The sequence below is a fragment of the Symphalangus syndactylus genome, chromosome 4 (assembly GCF_028878055.3).
Source record: "Symphalangus syndactylus isolate Jambi chromosome 4, NHGRI_mSymSyn1-v2.1_pri, whole genome shotgun sequence".
Lineage (NCBI taxonomy): Eukaryota > Metazoa > Chordata > Mammalia > Primates > Hylobatidae > Symphalangus > Symphalangus syndactylus.
This window is the reverse complement of record NC_072426.2, coordinates 37,608,746-37,619,233: the sequence shown is the minus strand read 5'-3', so window position 1 is coordinate 37,619,233 and position 10,488 is coordinate 37,608,746.

Genomic DNA, 10,488 nt, shown 5'->3' with positions numbered 1-10,488 from the left:
CTAATTTTTGTATTTTTCGTAGAGATGGGGTTTCACTATGTTGGCCAGGCTGGTCTCGAACTCCTGACCTGATGATCTGCCAGCCTCAGCCTCCCAAAGTGTTGGGATTACAGGCGTGATTTTTAAAATGTTATTTTTTATTTTTTTTATTTTTATTTTTTTTAGAAGAGATGAGGTCTCACTATGTTACCAAGGCTGGTCTCTATCTCCTGAGCTGAGGTGATCTTCCCACCTCAGCCTCCCGAAGTGCTGGGATTACAAGTGTAAGCCACCACACCTGGCCCTAATTGACAATGTTTTTACTGGAATATGGATTTTTCATGAATAGTCAATACATGCATTCAAATTCATTTCTGCCATGCATCTGAGGACTGTAATACCGACAAATCAGTGTCTGGTTTTCTGTCACTTCCCTTCTTGGTAGATGGATTATGGATTTAATAACATCTGGGTAAAATTAATAAGCTTCAGAAAAGTGCTGTCATATCTTTACTTTGCTCTGTGCATATACACTATAGATAGATTGATTCAACATGTTCTGTTTCTAGATGCCAGCCTATCAAAGATGCTCTCACAAATGAGATCAGCAGTCGGCCATGGGAGAGGAAAAAGTGATTTAGTTATTCTATATAATGGGCTTTTTTTGGTTTTGTCTTTTGTTTTGATACGGAATTTGCTGTTGTCATCCAGGCTGGAGTGCAGTGGCACGATCCTGGCTCCCTGCAACCTCTGCCTCCCGGGTTCAAGTGATTCTCCTGCCTCAGCCTCCCAAGTAGGTGCAGTTACAGGTCCACGCCACCACGCCCAGCTAATTTTTGTATTTTTAGTAGGGATAGGGTTTCACCATGTTGGCCAAGGCTGGTCTTGAACTCCTGACCTCAGGTGATCTGCCCACCTTGGCCATCCCAAGTGCTGGGATTACAAGCGTGACCCACCGCGCCCAGCTAGTTATCATTCTGTATTCAATACAGTATTCAGTATGAATTGGGATAACAAGTTGGCCAAGACACAATGTTATGTATGCTGCCAGGCCTGTCACCAGGATGCAGACTCAGACTTTCCAGCTGCAAAAGTTATGACATGACCTGGTTATGAATTACTGTGTAAACGTAGATACGGTTTGAAACCATATAAAAATATAGCAAATGTGAGTAGTATACGAAGTACTTTGGCTCCCACGGTAATCAGCGTGGTTCTTTTAATGAAAATTAATTGACTTTTAAGTAACAATGAAATGTTGGCAGGCTCCAGGTCACTGGCTGCATGCCTTGTAAGTTAATTCCCTTTCTTGGCTGGGGAGGTTTTCACAGCTGGCTGTAGCTAAAACAGGATTGTCCTTTCTATGTCTTGTCTGTGAAAAAGACCTCAGCCCTGGGGCCAGTGGAGGGTATACCAAGGACGTGTGTTGTATGGGTGGGTCAAATGGACTCCACTTTGAGAGGAAGGGCATTATGGGTACAGAGGCCAACACTACCTCACCACCCCTTAGTCTTTGACCCAAATTTTACAGATGATAAAAGATGTGGAAAGCTGGATGAGTAAACAAATACACTTTGGAAGGCCAAAGTGGGCAGATCACGAGGCCAGAAGTTTGAGACCAGCCTGGCCAATATGGTGAAACCCCTTCTCTACTAAAAATATAAAAATCAGCTGGGCCTGGTGGCACAGGCCTGTAGTCGCTACTCTGTAGACTGAGGCACCAGAATTGCTTGAATCTGGGAGGCAGAGGTTGCAGTGAGCCGAGACTGCCACTGCACTCCAGCCTGGGCGACAGAACAAGACTTTCTCAAAAAAATAGAAAAAAAAAATGAGAAGGAAGTATAAGATGAGATGCGAACTGACTGCTTTCCCAAGGAGAGCAAGTGTGGTCCTCTGGCAGCATAGTAAGGATGGTAACTGACAGGTGGGGCTACTGCAGAATATGGAAACGGTTCAAGGTAGGTGATAACAGGTTTGCTTTAGTAAGTGGAAGAAGTTCACGATAAAGATTTAGGGATCACTGTGCCCAGCCGCACATGCCATGTCGTACATAAGTGTAAGATAGAACTATCTTGGGCCAGGTGCGGTGGCCCACGCCTGTAATCCCAGCACTTCGGGAGGCTGAGGCGGGTGGATCACCTGAGGTCAAAAGTTCGAGACCAGCCTTACCAACATGGTGAAACCCCATCTCTACTAAAAATACAAAAAATTAGCCGGATGTGGTGGTGCAGGCGCGTAACCCCAGCTACTCAGGGGGCTTAGGCAGGAGAATTGCTTGAACCCGGGAGGCGGAGGTTGCAGTGAGTCGAGATTGTGCCACTGCCTCCAGCCTGGGAGACAGGGCAAGACTCTGTCTCAAAACAAAAAATAAGCTTTTATTTACAACTTATTCAAAAGTGTTAGGCATTGGTGATGTGATGGTTAAAAAATTTAAAAAAAGATGCTGAGGATTGGCCCATCTGTGCTAAAAATATTATATAACAGGTATATACAAAGTATTTGGAAAAGGTGTAATAAATTTTGCCTGGGGTTAGGGAAGGCTTCAGAAAGGTAGTATTTGCACAACCCTTCAGGTAACAAAAAGGACAGAGCAAATGTATACATATTTAGATCTCCGGCCCTTTTGCATAAACACATTCACTGAGACTTCTATACAGTTTTCAAGAGAGATTTACAAAGTCATTCACTCTTCATTTCTTGTTCTAGAAGGGCAGCAGGGAAGGAGCTGCTTCTTGGAATGGCCTTTATAAGAGGTTAATGTCAAATAGACAAATTCCTATCATAGTTGTCCAGTAAACAACTACCAGGATGTCACAGGCAAGTCAATGTAGTCTCATCTCTCCCATTCTATAGATAAAATATAATCACATTATTTTCACATTAAACATCTAGAAGATACTGTGGTAGCCTGAGGCGCTTTTCTTAATCAGTGAACTGAGGCCGGGCATGGTGGTTCATGCCCGTAATCCTAGCACTTTGAGAGGCTGAGGCAGGCAGATTACTTGAGGTCAGGAGTTTGAGACCAGGCTGGGCAACATGGTGAAACCCCGTCTCTACTAAAAATGCAAAAATTAGCTGGGTGTAGTGGTGCATGCCTGTAATCCCAGCTACTCCGGAGTCTGAGGCAGGAGAATAGCTCGAACCCAAGAGATGGAGGTTGCAGTGAGTCAAGATCACACCACTGCACTCTAGCATGGGTGACACAGCCAGACCCCGCCTCCCCCCCCCAAAAAAAAAACAACTGATTTTATAGCTAACCTAATATATTTATTTTATCCCCTAGTTTACTTGGGAGTGGGTAATCCGTATGTGGGGACTCGTCCCCCAAATTTTTGAATAACTAGAATTTACTCCTGTTTTGCAGAAACAAATTATGTTGAACAACAAAATATTTGATTAAGCACACATTTCATATAGAAAGGAAAAAGGCCAACCTATACAACCTTTTAGGAAACTGAATTCCATTTTAGTTTCTAAAAATCACTACACTATGAAAAGTCCCACAAATACAAACCACAGGGCTTATATTAAAAATGGTATTAGGGCATAGCACTTTAAAACTTCGCCAGTGACACATTTAAAAACAGTCGGTTTACACATGTTAAACAGTTAAGAAATATATAAACCCTTCAAACAAATACGGCACTTTACCTTGAGGAAGACTCGAAGTGGGCCTCAGAAGGGTTGCGGTGATTTGACTTCCTGTGAAATGAAGGACTATCTGGAATAGAGGGAAAAGAAGGTGGGTTATCTGGAAGGTGGGCTATCTAGAATCAGAGGGAAAGGAATTATGGATGGGTGTAGTTCAATGTCACTGTGAAAGAAGTTAGCTGGTATCTATTGGAGGTGTGTGTATGTGTGAAATGAAGGACTATCTGGAATAGAGGGAAAAGAAGGTGGGTTATCTGGAAGGTGGGCTATCTAGAATCAGAGGGAAAGGAATTATGGATGGGTGTAGTTCAATGTCACTGTGAAAGAAGTTAGCTGGTATCTATTGGAGGTGTGTGTATGTGCTTTATGTGTTTCCCTGCAGCTTGGTTCAAGAGGTGCAGTTTTCTGCATTCATTTTCTTGCAGAATGAATTGCCCGCTAAGCAAACAATATATTATGTTGGAACAAATTTGCATGTTGAAAACTAACTTAACAGCTGAATTGACTTGTACACCAAAAGATTCTTCGAATCAAAGCTTTCTAAAGCCAATGAAATCATAGGATTTCGGAAACCAATTCTAGAACATTAAGGATTTGGCATATCTGTTGAATTGGTATCATGTGACTTGATCCATTATTTCTCACATTCCCTCCCAGAGGATAAATAAAAGTAGCAATTTAGCCCCTTTAGATTGAGTCCCAGGACAAATTGTTGTAAATGTGTTCTAAATGTACAAGCTCCAGAAATTACTTAGTCCTGGAAAATTGCTGCTCATCCCTGGGCCACTGTAGTCTGCTTTCCTGTATGCAACCTGAGTTAGGAGTCCACCTAAGTATTCCAGTCATGTCTTTCCAACCTTTAGCAGGTGGCTGGATTTTTCAAATCAGTTGAAAAAATTTTGGTCAACTGAAAAATTCTCATAGTCACCTAATTTTGTGTTCCTAATGTTTAAACTAAGTTAAGCTAAAGTTTTCTGTGATACCCAGTGAGCCAGAAGCCACTACTGTCAACTATAGAGAGAGGGGTTTATTTAAAAGGTATATAGGGGTGACCACTAATTGATTTGAGCTCAAATTGTTTCTGATTCTTAAAAACCTAACGGGTTCTATCTATTTTTTCCCCAAACTTACCAAGATAATGTGAGGACTAAAAAGTGTAAGGAATGGGGGAAGGAAGGGTACCTGGAGGGGGGACACCTGTAATTTCCCCACTCAGAGGCGATCATGGTTATTGGCTTACTTCTGACAAATCTTTTCTATGTATTCCACTCTACAGAGCATAGATCATTATATAAAAATTGGCATACCGTTTTTTCTGTCATCATATATGTCAAACACTTAAACTGAACATTTCTAATAGCTTCATAGTCCCACATACAGATTTATCATCACAGAACCCTGGACAAGCAATGTAAGTCTGTATCACTCCATTTTGAATTGTAAGCCTATTTATCGTTGCCAGCCTTTCAATAAATGAGCCTACCTTTCAAAAATCCAACCAATACCTGAAGTACTGTATTCAACCAACTTTAAAGACCAAGACAAGTGCCCTTCTGGAATTTACCACAATGCCCAAAGTGTGGGTATTTCAAATAAATGAAAATTACCTAAGGATGAAAACTGGTCTATGACCCTTTTGCCCCACTTAACATCTTGCTGCCTCCATAGAGGTTTATTTAGTTTTAACACTGAAACCAAAGGATTTTGTGGCAATGTTTAACTTTTTTTTTTCTTTTCCAATCACCAGCTTAATGGCATGTTTAATATCCTTCTGTTTCTTCTGTTAACATCCGGCCTTCCCTGAACAGCCATCTCCTCCTAAGAATAGGGAAATATCTGATATCAGTCCCTCCAAAAAGATCTACTAGTGGCAACGAAGACCCTGGGACTTGATAACACTCTGAATAGCAAGACTTTTCTTTAGGGAATTTCCACAGAGGAAGCCTAGGGCTAATTGTTGTTTGGTTCTTCTAATCAACCAAATCAAGAGTCCCTTTCTCAGATGACAAACTCCCTTTCCTCTTTCTGGAAACTACCTTTGGGCATCCCTTAGGAGGCTTTGGTCCCTCAGCCCTATCCCACTCCCTAATTAACCTGTCTCCTTTGTCTTCCTGTACATTCTGGAATCTGTGTTTGGCAACTTTAAAGACATTCTCATTTGTATTCTTGATTCCTTCACTGTTTATCCTTCTGTCATATCTGGACTACCCCTCCCACTTTTTTTCTAATGTAGTGCGCCTACATTAGAGAAACAGGCTAAGAACGCAAAAACTAAACTCGCCTTCACTTGGATTCTTTCGGCCCTAACTCTGGGGGCCTATTCCAAATATTTTCCATTCCTCAAGTCCGGAACCTGATCCTGGCCCCTTCACCTTTAGGAAATAAAAAGCTAATCTCCACTTGAGCCTCCCTCAAATTTCATCTCATATTGTCCTACTATATGATTCTGACCAAGGTTACTCACCTCCCTTAATTCCACGCCTTTGTTCCTGCTGTTCTAGAAATACAGCCAGGTGCAGTGGCTCACGTCTGTAATCCCAGCACTTTGGGAGGCCAAAGCGGGTGGATCACGAGGTCAGGAGTTCGAGACCAGCCTGGCTAACATAGTGAAATCCCATCTCTACTAAAAATACAAAAATTAGCTGGGTGTGGTGGTGTGCATGCCTGTAGCCCCAGCTACTTGGGAGGCTGAGGCAGCATGATCGCTTGAACCCGGCAGGTGGAGGTTGTGGTGAGCCGAGATCGCACCACCGCACTCCAGCCTGGGCAACAGAGCTAGACTCCATCTAAAAGAAGAAAAAAAAGAAATACCTAGAAAGTCATTTCCCCATTCTTTGATCCCAGATACTTTCCTGAAGGTGAGAAGTATAACAGCTACTTTGTATTTTTAATAGCAGAAGGCAAGATGTTTATAAACCGCTCTTACTATGAGACATACTTACTATGAGACATACCAGCATCCAACTAAGGACTTTTTTTTTTGAGACAGTGTCTCACTCTGTCGCCCAGGCTGGAGTGCAGTGGTGCGATGTCGGCTCACTGCAACCTCCGCTTCCCAGGCTGAAGCGATTCTCCTGCCTCAGCCTCCTGAGTAGCTGGGATTACAGGCGCCCACCACTACTGCCTGGCTAATTTTTGTATTTCTAGTAGAGATGGGGTTTCACCATATTGGCCAGGCTGGTTTTGAACTCCTGACCTCAAATGATCCACCCGCCTCGGCCTCCCAAAGTACTGGGATTACAGGTGTGAGCCACTGCGCCCAGCCTTGGTTAACTCTTTGTGGCCCACCACACCTCGTTCCCAGGTCCTGAGCAAACATCAAGTTGATTCTTTTCTAAAGAAATTGGTATTGGTTCAGGCCTGCTTTGGCTGCCAAATTCTCCATATCAGCAAACCCTTCTCCCCAGCTAGACCAAGTCTTGCTAATGGTAGCTTTCAACCTAACCTCCAGGCACTTCCAGGCCCACTGAGGGTCAGCCTTCTCGAGATTAAACCCAGGCATCAAAACCTGAAAGGTCGTATCAGACAGGAAACTAGTATGCAAAACTACAGTCCCTGCCTACACTAACCTGGCCCAGGCTTCTTAAAGACACTTTCTTTTTGAATTGGTTTTCCATATCTGTTCTAGGCAGGAAGTCAAGGAAGACCTCAACAGATTCATTTTTCCATGTCCGTCATTGGCAGGGCCTAGCCTTGAGTCTGGACACCATAATACCCTTCCTGGCTAATGGACCCAACAAGAACCAGAAGTTTCTTACTGTCCACCAGATGGCAGTGTTGGTTAGCAGTAGCTCTTAAAAGGACAAGATTGCACCTGGAATGCAACAAATAATCTGAGGACGCCCTTTACTCTTTTAAACAGCCACGCCATCCACTCCCAGAGATCTTTGATTAGGCTGCACTGGGATAATGACACAATATAATGATATTAAAATAAAACACTTTTGATCTTTACATAACCTATGATCTAGAATGAATCAATAAATAATAGCTATTCGTTCACACTCTGACTCTTCAAATAGGTTATAAACACCCTGTGGCAGACTGCCTCACACAAGTATCCATCTTAGTCATTTTCAAACAAGATTCTAACCACAACTGCTCACGAATGAAGGGTTATCATTAAAAATGGACATGAAGCTTTTTTCTATTGAGTGTAAAGACAAACTCAAGTCTCATCAGATGGTCTCTGAATAAAGAAAAACCAGGCCAGGCATGGTAGCTCGCGCCTGTAATCCCAGCACTTTTGGAGGTTGAGGCAGGAGGATCACTTCAGGCCAGGAGTTTGAGACCAGCCTGGGCAACATAGTGAAACTCCATCTCTAGAAAAAATTTAAAAATCAGGTGTGGTGGCACACCTGTAGTCCTTGGTACTCGGGAGGCTGAGGTAGGAAGATCCCTTGAGGCCAGGAGATCAAGGCTGCAGTGAACCATGATTGATCCACTGTACTTCAGCCTGGGCAACAGTGAGACCATCTCAAAAAAATAAAATGATCTCAAAAAAAAAAAAAAGAAAAATCAACACTTTTTTTCTCTCAACTCACTCTGAGTACTTCACTTCCAGCACCAGATGTGAGCTTTTTTTTTTTATTTCCCACACATCAATTCTCTGGTAGGTGATCCTACAAATTTAACTCAACTCGGACTCTACCTACCTGGAGGTTAAGGGCTCAGTCCCACAAGACTACCCTTAATTCAGACCCAACCACAAGTCCCAGGTTCGACCTGGTATTCTGACCAACCAGTTGTAAATCAGATGTTCCCACAACACTCCCCACCGCTGCCTCACACCTTTGGATTCAATCCTTTGCTAGAATGGCTTTAGAGAAACATCTTGTTTACTTTTAACCATTTATTATGAAAGTACTTATCAGAACAGCTAGATGGGAGACAGACATGGGGCAGGGGCACGGAGCTTCTGTGTCCTCTCAGGGCACACCAGCTCCACATGTTCAGTAACATGGACGCTCTCAGGATCCTGCAGTTCAGGGATTTTTATGGAGGCTTAATCATATGGGCATAATCAATTGTAACTCAATCTGCAGCCTCTCTCCCCTTCCAAAGGATGGGGCGTGGAGCTGAAAGTTTTAAGCTTCTAATCATGCTGGTCTCTCTGGTGTCCAATCCCTATCCAGGGGCCCACTGAGAGTCATCACATTAGAACAGAAGCTCCCACCAGCCAGGAAATTACAGCAGACTTGGGAGCTCTGTGCCAGGAACCAGAGACAAACAGCAAAATATTTCTTCTTATAAATCACAATATCCTAGTCTCCAATGCCTCCTTGGGAAGCAGAAAGTAGCAGAGGTACCTCTAAAAGAGCTCATCTTTTAGAGAGAAATGGCTAGGCTAATAGAGTCATGTGCCATGTAACATTTCAGTCAACGATGGGCCACATGACAGATTATAAGACCATACCTTTATATTTAGATACACAAATACCATTGTGTTACAACTGCCTAGCCAGTACAGTCCCATGCTGTAAAGGTTTGTAGCCCAGGAGCAAGACTATACAGCCTAGGTGTGGAGTAGGCTCTGCCTTCTACGTTTGTGTAAGTCCACTTCAGGATGCTCACATGAAAAAATCACCTAACAACACATTCCTCAGAACACATCCTTGTTAAGCAACATATGACTATTTTTGGCACAAGCTTTTAAATGTCAAGTTTTATGAGCAAGGTTAGGCAAGTAAAATGTCCTGAGTCTAGGATATTAAAACACTGAGATATTTAGCAGAACAGAAATTCTAGTCAGCCAAACAGAAAAAATAATAAAAAAACACTGAGATAAATTAATTTTTTTTTTTTGAGACAGTCCAGCTCTGTTGCCCAGGATGGAGTGCAGTGGCGCAATCTCGGCTCACTGCAATCTCTGCCTCCCAGGTTCAAGTGATTCTCCTGCCTCAGCCTCCTAAGTAGCTGGGACTACAGGCGCCTGCCACCACACTTGGCTAATCTTTGTATCGTTAGTAAGAGACAGGGTTTTTGCCATATTGGTCAGGCTGGTCTCGAACTCCAGACTTCAGGTGATCCACCTGCCTCCGTCTCCCAAAGTGCTGGGATTACAAGCGTGAGCCACTGTGCCCAGCAAATTAATATAACTTTTAAGAGAGTATAGAACTCAAGACAATTTAGCAGGCTAGTTTATTTTTGGTTTCATCTGCAGCAAGATGAGACAGGAAAAAATATGATTTCTCCATGGTCACTTGTTTTTTTTTTTTTTTTGAGACAGAATCTCACTCTGGAGTCCAGGTTGGAATGCAGTGGTGTGATGACAGCTCACTGCAGCCTTCACCTCCCAGGCTCGAGTCATCCTCCCACCTCTGCCTCTGGAGTAACCGCAACTACAGGCGCGGCATCACTGCACCCAGCTAAAGTTTTTTGGGTAGAGACAGGGTCTTACTATGTTGCCCTGGCTGGTCACAAACTCTTCGGCTCAAGCAACCCTCCCACCTCAGCCTCCCGAAGTGTTGGGATTACAGGTATAAATCAGCACGCCTGGCCCTATTTCTACTAGTTTCATCGATGGATTTGTGAGCCTAACCCAACTTCCTCAATCCAATTGTCCTCAGAGAAGGCAATATATTTCTCTTACTTTTGTAATTCCACACAGCAAATCCAAGCTTTAAACACGCCCAGTAGCTTGCACCCAAATGTTTTGCTTATATTCTCCTCTTCCCCTTCCTTCTCATGGAACATCATCCAGCTTGGTAGACAGAATCCAAAGCAGCACCTCCCCACACTATGCTCTGACAGGGTGGCAGGTGCCCAAGGGACAGCTGCCTCCAGCCTAGAGCAGCCCTGAGCATTTTCCATGTGGTAGTCAGGAAAAAGGTTGGAAACAACACATTTAAACCTCAG